Source organism: Anomaloglossus baeobatrachus, chromosome 5 (assembly GCF_048569485.1).
Source record: "Anomaloglossus baeobatrachus isolate aAnoBae1 chromosome 5, aAnoBae1.hap1, whole genome shotgun sequence".
NCBI classification, from domain to species: Eukaryota; Metazoa; Chordata; class Amphibia; order Anura; family Aromobatidae; genus Anomaloglossus; species Anomaloglossus baeobatrachus.
In genome coordinates this window covers 293,454,619-293,467,236 of record NC_134357.1, presented here as the reverse complement: position 1 = coordinate 293,467,236, position 12,618 = coordinate 293,454,619, and positions in this window count along the sequence as shown.

Sequence of the window (12,618 nt, the reverse complement as noted above, 5' to 3'; positions counted from 1 at the left end):
TCTCCCGTACCAAATCCCCTTTTACTGTGGAGCCTGGGATCACAGACCGGGTCACGCTGCCGTGATACCCACAGGAGTGACCCCGTGGCCCGGATCTGAGTACCCCCTGGTCCCCGGGCGACACACATACACCCCCACCCCCACAAGACAGTAACATTAGCCAAACATAAAATCCTTGTTGCCTCCCTCCAGTGTCTGTTGTCCACACCAGGTAGGGCAGAGCCAAGCGGTTGGCCCCACCCACCGAGGAGTTCACAGGCCTGGAGGCGGGAAAAGTGACAGTTGAGTTCAGGAGGTTGAAGGGAGAGGAGTAAAGTGGAGAGTGTCTGGGTTTGTGGCCCAGGCACTGACAACAAGGTTGGCAGACGGAGGTGGCCATCTGCAGGAGTGGTGAATCAACGCGGAACCGTAGGACCGGGGTCGGGCGTCGGCCCGCCGGTACCGATAGGGGAGCGAAGTGAAGCCAGCACACACAGGCAGGGCCATCGGACCCCGACTAGGCTTGGAGTCGCCGTCAACAGTCAAATCCGAGTGTGACAGGAAACCCAGGGGTTTCCTAACAGCTAAAGACCCGTTAAAAGGCAACCGTCCGCACCGTGAGGGTATACAGCTACCGCCTAAGGCTAGAGACCCAAGGGCCAGCGCCTGCGGGCAAACGGGCTCCTCCGGCATCCATACACCGGGGAGCGGACTACCGTTGGGGATCCATCGTAGTCAAACAAGTGCACAAAGGTGCAGGGAAAGACAACCGTCATCACCTGTCCGGGGAGAGACACTGCAGCCGGCTGCGGGACCCGTCCATCCAGCCGTTTGGTTTACCGAGGACTTTGTGCATCTCTTACTGAGTGAGTACACCCGTGCCATCCGGCACCGCGCCACGCTGTCCCTGCAACCCTGCACTTCACCCACCCTGCCTCCCCGTCACACCACTGGGCCCCGGGACCACCGACCCCTACCCACGGAGGGGGAAAACAACATCCCAGCTGCTCCCTAACATTGCTCCCGGGATCCCAGTCACCAGCAGCGGTGGTGCCCATCTTCACCACAACCCATGGGTGGCGTCACGGACTAAATCCCCCAAAACCAACCACCCTTTTCACTCACGGGCGAGGAGCGCTGCTCGAGTCCCCGGATCCGGCCCACCGCTCGAGCCACCGAGCAGCAGCCACAGCAGCGCCAGACCCGAGTGTTAGCGAGCGCAGCGGTGGCGTCCTCCCCGCCCGCGACAATCAGATGTGGGTATGACTTGTATATAACCATCCTGTATCCACACTTACTGGATGGCTGCAGTGTGCGGGGGAAGGAGCGCGTGGTACTTGATGTAACTCCGGTACCACTCGCAGTTACGGGCTTTTCTCTGCGCTGACTCTAGATACCAGACCCGCTATAGTTATGTTAATTTGAGCTCCGCATAGAGCCGATGCTGGGAGCACCTCAATCACGTGTCTGCTCTCAGCAGCTATGCGGACACTGACAGCTTGGGGCCCCTGTGCAAGAATTGTACCTTGGCCCCCCCTTGTTGCGGATGCCTGCCCAGCTTCATGCCCCGAGGTGTACACCAATAAGGAGGGAAGATGATGGGGACAGTAGTAGGATGCATGTTGTGACGCCACCTGTGGTATGCGGTCAGGGATTCAGCTGTCGCTGACCTCCGGAGCGGATGGTAGTAGCAGCGAGAGAAAGTATCACTCTCCACAGGTGGAGTGGGCCCCGGGGAGGATGATGAGGGGAGTAGCCATGACGTTTGAGAGTTGAGGCGCGGGGCTGGCAATCAACAGTCAGAGTCCGTGTCTGCGGTTCCTGGTGTCTTTATGTCGCGGGCGGAGGAGGGGACGTTGCGCTCTCCCACTGCTCGGGTCCGGCTCGCTGCTGCTGCTGCTGCTCGGTGGTGGCTCGAGCGGTTTACCGGATCCCGGGGACTCAAGCGGCGCTCCTCGCCCGTGAGTGAAAAGGGGATTTGATATTGGGGATTTATTGTCCGTGATGCCAACCACGGTTGTGGTGATTGTGTGGACACCACCGCTGCTCTAGATGGGGCTCCCGGGGAAGGTGACAGGGAGCAGCTTGGTTGTTATTCTTCCCCTCCGTGGGTAGGGGGTTGTTTTGTCCCGGGGCCCGGTGATGAGGGTAGGGATAGTTGGTGCAGGCGGGTTACGGGGCCTGGCGAGGTGCAGGGTCGCGGGGGCAGCGCTGTGCCTTACGGCACGGTGGTACTCACTCAGCCTGAGACGATGACACAGTTCTCGGTAAAACACGGCTGGAAAGACGGTTCCCACGGACGGCTGCTGTTGCTTTTCCCCGGTAGGTAACGGTGACTGTCTCTTCCCTGCACCTAAGTACTGTGATGGTAGCGGTGGATTCCCACCGGTAACCCGCTCCCCGGCTTAGATATGGGCCGGAGGAGCCCCTCTTTGCCCGCAGGCGCTGGCCCTGGTAAACTGGTGCCTTGGTGGTGGCGGTGTCTCCCCTTCATGGTTGGATGGTTGCCTTCAATCGGGACTTAGTTGTTTAGAGACCCGGAAGTCCCCTTCACTGACGGATTTGGCAAATTCACGGTGACTCCAAGCCTTGCCGGGATCCGAAAGGCCCCTGCCAATGGTGCTGGCTTCTCCTTGTGTACCAATCCGGTACCGCCGGGCCACCACCCGTCCGCGGTCCTTTCGGCAACTCCGATCAGCCTCCACTGCAGACGGTCACCGCCGTCTGCTAGCCTTGCTGTCTCGGTCCGGGGCACACACCCGGACCAACTTCAGGCTTCTCACTGTCACTTCACCTCTTCACTCCGCTCCTCTACACTTAACTCCTCTCACTTCCTCTCTCCAAACTCATCTGCCTGTTTACCCCTCCTCCAGGACTGTGAACTCCTCGGTGGATGGAGACCAACCGCCTGGCTCCACCCCCTGGTGTGGACATCAGCCCCTGGAGGAAGGCAACAAGGGTTTCTGGTCTAGCCTTGATGTGCCTAACCGGGGTGTAGGGTGTGGTGATGTCATTACCTGTGTCCCCTGGCTTGTCCAGGGCGACACATTTACTCACTCTTTGTGCTGTGCCACTCACCCGGATAGTACTGGTCACTTGCTGTGATGGGTTTTCGTCGAACCCGAATCCCTTCAGAGGTCAGTTCGGTTTGGTGCTCAATGAGTCCCTTCCAGCTAGCGCCGTGTGTGTTGGATCCTCGTGTCTTAAAGATACTTGGAAACCCCAGTTCGTCTCGAGAAGTACTCTTGCCCTTATTTGCAGGTACCGCGGCTCCGCAATGGGACCTGGTCCAGTCCAAGGCCCGGGTCCTCTCTGGTACTGTGCTTTCAGGCTCTTTGTGGGCAGGGAAGCTTGAAACCTCCTTGTCCTGGCAGATTCTGGAAAAAAAACTTGGACAATGATCTTCCCTAGGGTCCTGTACCCTGAGTGTGGCGCCGGTTCCAAGGGAGCATCTAAGCTCACACCTCGGCAATCACAAGAACTCCTGTCCCATCGGAGCACCGGTAAGACACCTCTGCTCCTTTCCTGTCCTGCTAGAGGACTCCTCTACTGTTGTGTTGGCTCCTAACTCCCCCTGAGTGGCTGCCCCTCCCTGGGTCCCTGTCACTAGTGGGTGGTGCCCCCCATGTTTGAAGGCTACCCTTAAGATCCTAGCAGTGTGAACACTGCTTTAGGCCCCTTTCACACGTCAGTGATTCTGGTATGTTTGTGCTTTTTTTTAAACGTACCAGAATCACTGACATACGCAGACCCATTATAATGAATGGGTCTGCTCACACATCAGTAATTTGCCACTGCACGTGTCTCCGTGCGGTGTACCCGCGTGTGCGTGATTGCCGCACGGAGACATGTCCATTTTTTTCTGGCATCACTGATGTCCCACGGACCACGCAGTGGTGTGGTCCGTGAAACACGTGCCAGAAAAAAACGTGCTTTTAAAATAAAAATCATTTTTACTCACCCGGCTTCAGCGGCGCTCTCTGCAGCCCGTGCAGTCTGCTGCTTCTGAGCCGGCTCATTACTGTCGCGCATATTCATGATGCACGACACAGCCGACACGGAAGTAGCTGCTGCGGGGGTCAGCGCCGGCCGGATGCTGCACCGCGGGAGCGATCAGCACCATGGAGAGCGGGAGCGGGCGCAGGTGAGTTGATTACTGAGTGCAATCACGGGCCACGGAGAACGGAGCCCGGATTGCACTTAGACAAGCCACGTGTGCCGTAATTCACGGCACACGGAGGGACATGTGCGTGTTTTACACGCCAGTGAAAAACGTCAGTGTTTTTCACTGACGTGTGAAACGGGCCTTAGAGACAAAAAAAAAGCAACATGTCATATACTGAAGCTACATAAAGAGAAACGTCCAGCTGCTACGACTATGAATGAATGAACAGTATAGAGCACCTGCTAAATGTTACTGCCAAATGGTTGTGGCTTGGGATATGGCTAAGGGCATGGTTAAAATTTGCCATGGTACATAACTTGTTCCTCTTTATGTTCTTCAAGAGTTGGGAAGTACAGCGCTACATACTGCACTATTATTCCTGTCTACACTGATGGAATCTGCTATGGAGGATCAAACACAGATGTGAACATGGTTTTATCCGGAGGAAGCTGCACATCGAGTTATATGGAGTAAAGGAGCCAGAACCAGCCGAGCGTGCACCGAATGGTCTTGCATCCTGTCTTCTCCGAACCGTACAGACAAATCTCCTAAGGACTGAGGAGCTGGTACATGAGACCTCAGTGTATCTGATTGATGAAGAAGCACACTTAATAATATTCATGTTACACCTCAAAGCTGTAGATGCGCTCACTAATTAGACTTTGGTAAGGGCATCAATAAACTGTCTTATTGTAATGTTCTTGCCTAGCAACAAGTTTGTTTTAAAGGTGTCTGTAGAAAGCCACAATGCCAGTCACTCAAGGGTTAATAGTATGGAACCCTGAGAGGGACTTTCTAGCCAATAAAGCATCAGTAAAAACAGCTATAGTAACTATGACAACTGTGCTGATGTCATAAACCCATACATCTATGTCATGGAAGATTCTGGAACAAAAGAGCATACGGCAGTAGGAGGCGCCATACTTGGATGTGTCTGGAGACCTGGGGCTTCATCACTCCAAGGGAGGAAGGGGACATCAACCTAGCCAGCCAGATCAGCCAAACCGCCTAGCCAGCCAAATCAGCCATACCGCCTAGCCAGCCAGATCAGCCATACCGCCTAGCCAGCCAGATCAGCCATATCGCCTAGCCAGCCAGATCAGCCATACCGCCTAGCCAGCCAGATCAGCCATATCGCCTAGCCAGCCAGATCAGCCAAACCACCTAGCCAGCCAGATCAGCCATACCGCCTAGCCAGCCAGATCAGCCAAACCGCCTAGCCAGCCAAATCAGCCATACCGCCTAGCCAGCCAGATCAGCCATACCGCCTAGCCAGCCAGATCAGCCATATCGCCTAGCCAGCCAGATCAGCCATACCGCCTAGCCAGCCAGATCAGCCAAACCACCTAGCCAGCCAGATCAGCCATACCGCCTAGCCAGCCAGATCAGCCAAACCGCCTAGCCAGCCAGATCAGCCCAACTAACCCTAGCGATCAATGGGGTGACAGATGTTGCAGCCAGATCTCCCTCACGTCCGGTAGTAGCCGCCTTCACACTTATGTGTACGGTCTGGAGAGGCCGCATTAGGCTTTCTCCATTCGGTGCTTGCACAGGGCACCTGCTTTGACCTTCATTACTGTCTGTTTTCTATCGATGTAACTGTGTAACCTGTGACTATGTGATGTCACTGCTATCATATCTATAGTGGATGGAGATTAGATTTCACTGTACATATGATACAATATACAAATTCTGATACTATTTTCTGTTATGTGTTGGCATTAACCTTCTAAGCCCAAGGGAAGGGCAGTCCTCCAGCCATGGTTCCCTAGAGGTTTCCTCCACAGGGGGTTTTCCTCTCCTGAGCGCTGAAGGATGATTCTTCGTGAGTCGGAGGTTTGCCATTTTCAGTGTCTTTTGCATAGTAATTGGCTGATTCTAAATTTCAGACACTGAATGAAATAATGATAATGTGATTGGTAATAAAATTCGGTTTATTTATCATCCAATAAAAGTGTTCTGTGCGTTTCTTTCACAATCTTGGGTTGGAGGGATTTTCTTGGGAATCAGGATCCAATACTTATGACCAAGCCATGAAGCCAGATGTACAGTCAGAGCGCCTTTACCCTGTGCTGGAAGATCGGAGTAGAGATCAGAAGCATTACTGTATAAGTAGCACAAGCTGACGCTCATCGTGTGACACACATAATGGGGGGATTTATGAATAGTGTTGAAAGGTGTAGGGATGTATTAATATGCAAAGATGGTGAATTGTGCCACATTTCTCCACGTGTAACAAGATAAACTTGGAAAAACTTGTTTGTGAGGTTGGAAACATTTCAATTCAGAACAAAGTAATGTTTAAGTCTGCAGGAATAGGAGCCATTTGCTCCTTTTTCTCTACTGGCCAGAGGGTTCTTTGCCTCGTGACAGGACAATGACATTACTAAACAGTGAAGTAACAAGAGTCCAAAATTTACGCATGGCCCCTCAACTGCATGCTGATTAGATGTATGAGCCCCTTGTAGTGTTATAAATCCTACAAAAATATACATTTGCCCAATGTAATATTGTCTCCTTCCTACTATAGTTTCCCCAATCCTGATACCTTTATTTAATAATGTTCCCCATCTGAGGCCCCTTCCTGGTCAAATGTTCACCATCCAGGGTCCCTTCCTGGTATACTGTCCACCGTCCTGGGCCCCTTCCTGGTATAATGTCCACTATCCTGGGCCCCTTCCTGGTATAATGTCCATCATCCTGGTTCCCTTCCTGATATAATGTTCACCACCCTTGGCCCCTTCCTGGTACAATGCTGATTATGTGACGAGACATTACTATTTTTCTAAATGAAGTCAATCAACATGATTTTGGTTTGGAATTTACCCCCCACTTAGTTCAGTCAATGTCAACTTTTTAGATCTATTTTTGTGATTTAGGATCATCTTGCCACCATGTGTTACTGCAAAGAGGTAGAGTCAAATAGTGTCATTCACATCCCTAGCTGCCACCTCCGGCCTGGAAAGGGGTATTTCACACGTATTCAGTGGAACTGTACCTATTTGGATCATTTTGTCATGGAAGCTAAACATGAAGAACAAAGTTATTGCATACAGACAAATTATCTGATTCTCCACACAATATTCAACACTTCTTTTTCTTAATGCAGTTAGTTTGTATTAAAAATAAAAAAAGATCCCTAAAACACGGTTTCAGGCAGGGCCAGAATGGGACCAAAATTCAGCACTTACATTTGAGAGCACACAGACCCACTATTTGTAAATTCTTTAATTATACTTTTCTAGGTAGTGGAACTTACAGGTCAGTGTCACACTCTGTGTGGTTGAGGTGTGCCGCCCCCGTGCCAGCAGCCGGTCGCTGCTCGGGCCCGGACCTTCAGGGGTGGTGATTCGAGGGTCTCCAGACCCGGGGGTCTCACGGACATGCCGAATAAGTGGGGGGACGTAGATGTACATGCTGAGCCGTATTAACCCCTTCACGACCAGCCGATTTTTCGCTTTCCGTTTTTTCCGCCATTCTTTTTCTGAGACACGTAACTTTTTTATTTTTCAGTCAATATGGTCATGTGAGGGCTCATTTTTTGCGGAACGAGCTGTACTTTTAAATGTAACCATCAGTTTTACCATATAGTGTACTGGAAAACGGCAAACAAATTCCAAATGCAGAAAAATTGCAAAAAAAGTGCGTTAGCACTATGGTTTTTGAGATATTTTATTCACTGTGTTCTTTATATGGTAAAACTGATGTGTGGGTGTGATGCCTCAGATCAGTGCGAGTTCGTAGACACCAAACATGTATAGGTTTACTTTTATATAAGGGGTTAAAAAAAAAAATTGGAATTTTGTCTGAAAAAAGTGGCGCACGTTTTACGCCATATTCCGTGACCCGTAGCGTTCTCATTTTTCGGGATCTATGGCTCAGTGACAGCTTATTTTTTGCGTCTCAAGCTGACGTTTTTAACGGTACCATTTTTGCGCAGATGCTACGTTTTGATCGCCTCTTATTGCATTTTGCGCAAAGGTTGTGGCGACAAAAAAACGTCGTTTTGGCATTTGGAATTTTTTGGGCGCTACGCCGTATACTGACCAGATTAATTGATTTTATATTTTGACAGATCGGGCGTTTCTGAACGCGGCGATACCAAAAGTGTGTATATTTTTTATTTTTTTAACCCTTTAATTTTCAATGGGGGGAATGGGGGGTGATTTGAACTTTTAGGTTTTTTTGTTTTTTTTTTATTTTTTAAAACTTTTTTTTTAACTTTTTTTTTTATTTTACTAGTCCCCCAAGGGGGCTATTGCAATCAGCAATCCGATCGCTCTGCAGTATCTGCTGATCACAGCTACACAGCTGTAAACAGCAGATACGCTCTCTTTCTTTTTCACTGTGCAGCGGGCACAGCGAAAGTGAAAGCAAGTCATGTTTAGTACAGGAGTCATCACATGACCCTGTGCTACCATGACAACTATCGGAAGTCATGTGATCGCGTCACGTGACTTCCGGTATCGGGCGGTAAGTAAAAGTTTACCGCGATCGCGCTTATAATGGCGCTGTCACGTATTGACAGCGCCATTTAAGGGGTTAATTGGCACGAGCAGATAACGATTCTGCTCGTGCCTAGCAGGCACACATCTCAGCTGTGAAAATCAGCTGAGATGTGCGCCGATCGCGGCATGCTGCCGCCGGAGAACCGCGGGCAGTAACATTATGACATTTAAGACGTAATTTTACTGCCCGCGGTCGTTAAGGGGTTAAGTTTGTGACGCCACCCACGGTGTGTGGTGAGGTGGGACACCACCGCTGCTGTTACGGGGCACCCGAGTCAGATGTTGTGCAGCAAGTTGTTAACCCCTCCGTGGGCAGGGATGGCGGCCCCGGGACCCGATGGCTCTAGTACAGGGGGAATGACGACCGCAGGGGGTGCTGGTGTACTCACTGTTAGTAAAACACACAAGTCTCTGGTAAACCAAGGTGGTGGTGGCCGGTGCCACGGCCGGTTGCGTTCGGGATCCCCCACCCGGCTGGTGGTCTCTATCTCTGTCCTCTGCACTGTTTTAGTAGAAATGACTTCCCAGTTTGAAATGTAGGAGTCTGCTCCCGGCTGGATGTGGCCTAAGGAGCCGTGCCCGCAGACGCTGGCCCGTGGGATCTATGGGCCCTGGCAGTGACCTCTTCTCCCTAATCGGTGGGCTGTTGTCTTCTATGAGGGACTTTGGGTGGGACAGGACTTCTAGTCCTGGCCTCAATTGGTTAATTAACCAGTTCCACTTGTTTCTGGCTTCAGGGTCCGAGTACCCCCTTTGTGCTACGGTTTCCGGGTTGGTTCCCCGTGTCGGTACCAGCGGGCTACAACCGTGGCCTGGTCCACCTCGGTTCCGCCGAGCCATCTTCCCGTCTCCTGCTGACGGAGACCACCGTCTGCCTCCTAGCCAAAGACACCAGGGCTCCTACCCTGGTACCTCTCAGTCAGCTTCAGGCCTGACACACAGGCCTGATCTCCACTCCACACTCCTCTGAACTTGAACTCTAAAACTCATCTGCTGCTTTTCCCACCCTGGGCTGTCTAGACCCCTGGGTGGGCGTGTCCCAACTGCCTGGTCATGCCCACTGGTGTGTCTGTCTGTCCCTAAGGGGGGGGTGACTAGAGTTTTCTGGTTGGCTGTGGGTTTCCTAATGAGGGAAGGTGTTATGCAGGGGCCTATTTGTGACTACCTGGTTTTGCCAGGGTGTCACAGATGAATAGTTCAACTATCTAGAAATCCAAATTAGGGAATGAATGCTTGTAGGAAGGCATATTCTCAACTAGCGCCTTTCTAATTCTTTTAGGGGGTGTCTGCTTTATTTTGGAGGTAAACTTAGCAGTACATAGAGAATAATACATTTAAGCAGGTAATTAAAACCATTTCCTATGTATACACCACTATAGGACTAGTTCACCATGAGAATAGCAGATCAGATAAGATAATGTGCATCTGAAACAGTAACAAGATTAACATTAAATGTCGAAGTTCCAGAATGTGATGATGACATGATGATATTTGAATAAATGTTGATTTTATTTGTTCAAGAATAAATGTGGCATATTATTTATGGGAAAATACAAGACATCCCCTTATGATCTAGATACTGATCTAAAGGAGTCATTAGACACAGAGCACAAAGCTCCTCTCCAACTGCAGCCCATAGTGCCACCTACCACACGCCGGGCTGCAGTCTAGTGTGCCATCTTTTTATAATCAAAACTACCATCCAAGATTAAAAATTATGTACTGTATATATTGCAATCGGAGCTCTGCTATGCTGATGTGGCGCCCCTGCGGCCTCAGGCGCCACAGGGTACTGCACCTCACCCGAGGTGCAGAATTCATAGCGGATACGGAGGAAGTCGTCACCGGTAACAACCACAACTATTTCTGTTAATGTTGATAATTATGGCTTATAGCCAATGAAAACTCAAAAGTCATTATCTCAGAAAATTAGAATAATTACCACAAAACACTTGCAAAGGCTTCCTAAGCGTTTAAAATGGTCCCTTAGTCTAGTTCAGTAGGCTATACCATCATGGGGAAGACTGCTGACTTTACACACTCCACAAGGAGGATAAATCAGAAAAGGCCATTGCTAAAGAAGCTGGCTGTTCACAGAGTGCTATATCCAAGCATATGAATGGAAAGTTGAGCGGAAGGGAAACATGTGGTAGAAAAAGGTGCACAAGAAACCGGGGTAACCACAGCTTTGATTGGATTGTTAGGCTATCTGCCCATGTTGCGTTCTGTACCTGTAGAAATTTCTGCAGCCATTTGAACAGCACATGTGCGCTTCAAATCGCTGCAGAAACAGTCCATAATGAAAAGCCGATTTCATACGCTCTGGATGCAGCCTCTCCCATAGACAGAGCGGGACCTGCATCCAAAGCGCATGAAAGAAGTGACATGTTGCTTATTAGAAGGCAGCGCTTCGGCAGCAGCCAAAGCGCTGCGTTCTAATACGCAACGTGGGCATGGATTAGGCACAATCTTCATAGATTGTGCTGGAGACGCAGGACGCATGTGTGGAGACACGGGGCTCAGTGGGTGCTCTCGTCCACTAAAACCCGCCGCCTTTAGAAAGACAGCGTGGCTCAGGGCTCATCCCAACTGAACGCCGGCCTCCTTAACCGTGGGCGTAACACTACTCAGACAACACAGGGTGAGGGAACCACAATAATTAGACTTTATTGGATCCCCAAACAATTAACGGCACATAACACATAACCAGCAAAACACACAAATGTAGCAGGCAACAGAGTCTCACCCTTCCGCTGGCTCACCAGGGATTTAGAATGTCCATACCTCAGAGGTTCCAGGGCCACTTACTCCAGTCCAGCAGCACCCCGCTTTTGGCGGGCACCCACCGAGAAAGGAATAATGCCAGATTTAGGAAGCTGGCTGAGGTCTGCAAAGTCTGTAACAGGTGACTGAACTGTCCCAACCTGAGTGTCCTCCTTAGGTAGTCCTGGTTTGATGTTACAATCCTGGCAGCCGGAGTCGAAATCCCTAGGCTGTGGATATGGTCTACAACCAGAACCGGAGTCCCTAGATTGAAGCCATAAGATATCCCGATCCTCTAGTAAGCTCCGAAGAGCTTAGACTGGATCAATCAGCATCCATCAACCCCCTGGTGGCTTAAAGAAGTCCCTATTATAGCCACAGCCTTCCACTTAGATACACTGCGTCCTCATCGATTGGTTGGACAAGAGCGCCTCTCCCATTGGATGAATCTCAAGCTGCATGGGCAATGTTCTTCCAAATGATGTCTACAGAAAGACTGAAGATATCTACATGGAGTCTGCAAGTCACAGACTCAACAATTGCTACTAAGGTAATCACATTAGCAATACACAACTACAATACAATGGTTACTGGAAAAGTCTGGAGAACAATACGTCTGGCTTTCAGTGGCCAACACAATTACATTGAGTCAACAAGAGTCTTGTAAAAACAATGAGGGACTTCTCCCCCGTCTATAGACAATCTATCATGCTGTCTGGCTGAATTTTAAGAAACTTTAACCCATGAGAGTCCATGTCGTCACAGCATGCAGTTACGATGCAGTGCAGAACGCAGCGTAACTGCATGAAAATATGCTACGTGGGCACAGAGCCTTAAGAATGGTGCCATTCAAAAATTTGGGGGAGATTCACAAAGAGTGGCTTGCTGCTGGAGTCAGTGCTTCAAGAGCCATCACACACAGACGTATCCAGGACATGGGCTACAACTGTTGCATTTGTTCTGTCAAGCCACTCATGACCAATAGACAATGCCGGAAGCATCTTACCTGGGCCAAGGAGATAAAGAACTGGAATGTTGCTCAGTGGTCTAAGGTGTGGTTTTCAGATGAAAGTAAATTTTGCAATTCATTTGGAAATCGCGGTCCCAGAGTCTGGAGGAAGAGTGGAGAGGCCACAATCCAAGCTGCTTGAGGTCTAGTATGAAGTTTCCAGAATCAGTGATGGTTTGGGGAGCCATGTCATC